Raw genomic sequence first — 2,375 nt, forward strand, 5'->3', positions numbered from 1 at the left:
GAGGCAGTCGACACTCTACTACAATTTACCTTAACGAGGAAGTCGACACTCTACTACAATTTACCTTAACGAGGCAGTCGACACTCTACTACAATTTACCTTAACGAGGCAGTCGACACTCTACTACAATTTACCTTAACGAGGAAGTCGACACTCTACTACAATTTACCTTAACGAGGAAGTCGACGCTCTACTACAATTTACCTTAACGAGGCAGTCGACGCTCTACTACAATTTACCTTAACGAGGCAGTCGACACTCTACTACAATTTACCTTAACGAGGCAGTCGACACTCTACTACAATTTACCTTAACGAGGCAGTCGACACTCTACTACAATTTACCTTAACGAGGCAGTCGACACTCTACTACAATTTACCTTAACGAGGCAGTCGACTGTCTACTACAATTTACCTTAACGAGGCAGTCTTAACGAGGCAGTCGACACTCTTCTACAATTTACCTTAACGAGGCAGTCGACACTCTACTACAATTTACCTTAACGAGGCAGTCGACTGTCTACTACAATTTACCTTAACGAGGCAGTCTTAACGAGGCAGTCGACACTCTTCTACAATTTACCTTAACGAGGCAGTCGACACTCTACTACAATTTGGCTGTTTACGGAATGCATCACCGATATCTTCAAACAAGTTTGTTTTTAACTAATATTGAAACGTTATCAAACGTACCGGTGAAAAGTAATAAATTACTTTCATACAGTTTATTTTTTAAACTTATTTTACTTTCATGGCCGTGTAGGTTATTTCGAGTATGGCAGGAAACTATATTGTTCATTGGCGTGAAGTACAAACAACAGTGAGAACCAGATTGATATTCTCAACGAAGAGGATACGATGAGTATCGCAAAGGCCAAACGTATTATTTTTAGATTTTTTAATTGTTTTTGTAAGTATTTCCACTTATTTTAATAGATTTATTAATTCGTTTCTTTTATTCAAATGCTATTGGTTTTCACTAGATATTTCCTGTGGTCGTCAACATTTCACTTTGTATCGAGTTTCAAACTGTCGCATCGAAGCTAGCTCTAATTATCTTATAGTAAAGCAATCATAGTTTCGGTACAAGCGTTTCACTATTAAACAACCTGGACGCGGAGCTCTCCACTCTCCGCGGCTGTAAAGCTAGTATAAAATCTAAACAGCGCCACTTATCTGTTGTAAAATTCTGTCAATAACCTCTCGCGACACGGTATTAAAGGCACTATGCAAGGGATTTTAGACATTGCCTACACTTCAAGAGATTTCAGATCATACTTAGAGGCCAGCAGGAGACAGAATCGGGCTAAGTGAATTAAACCTGTCTTTTTAAGTAGTATTTAAAAAGTTAAATCCGGAATGACTTCAGTTTAAATAAGTATAAAATTAGTGAAATAAATATTCAGGGCAAAGTTTGACTTTCCTGACTACTAATTGCTTTACCTGCCGTGTGTATGTGTGTAAGAGGGCTGTATCGTACACGCCGGTCTACACTAGTAACGGGAGGTACACATTTACAACAGCCAATATGATAAGAACGACAAATTTTTATGTCAAAAACAAGGGAAGAAAATTACAAGTTATAATTTGGCCATTTGTGCATTCTTAAAATCCCACTGCTGCCATCAAAATAATGATGGACAAACCCTGCATGATAGGCATAAATCACTGGCGTGCCGCGCAAGCTCTCTGACAGTTTGGGGGCGGGGCTTATCGCGGTGTTATTGACGACTCCTGTCCACGCTGAGCCACCCAATCGTACTCCACGTAGTCCACTGTTTACTACGTTCTAGCCCGCCTGCCACTATACAAGTGGAAATTAGCAGTTTTTGTGCATTCATTGGCAATTCTTTTACCTGTCATACAGGTGCTCGCGTTCATAAGGCACTCATATAGTATATATACACACACATCTTACAACCACCGGATATTGTATACCACTGGATCTTTACGTACAAGTTTATCTACTAACGGATACTACACACATATATATGAATGAAATACAATAATAAGCATTTTAATACCGTGAGAAATACAATCATCAAAATTTCACTGCTGTGAGAAATTAATCGCACCGGTATTGGGATTTATTCGAAGTGATCATTTATGTTACAGAGTGTAACAGAACTCGTGCCGAAAATGTGTAGTAAAAATGCCAACTTTCATTCTTATGTGTTTTCGTTACCATCAAGATGACGACTCGTTTTGAATGATTTTGAAATTAAATTTCAAGTCTGAAATACTATGGTGGAATCGGTTTCATTTTATCCAATAACCACGGGGAGTTGTTGTATTGCACAAGGAATTTAATTGTACGGGTAATAAAAACGAAGCATTTCTCTGTGAACTTGTGTTGGATTTATGAGCTTAAAAGTC

This window comes from Ylistrum balloti, unplaced genomic scaffold, assembly GCF_031769215.1.
Source record: "Ylistrum balloti isolate Yb309-2 unplaced genomic scaffold, AGI_CSIRO_Ybal_v1 Utg370196, whole genome shotgun sequence".
Classification (NCBI taxonomy): domain Eukaryota; kingdom Metazoa; phylum Mollusca; class Bivalvia; order Pectinida; family Pectinidae; genus Ylistrum; species Ylistrum balloti.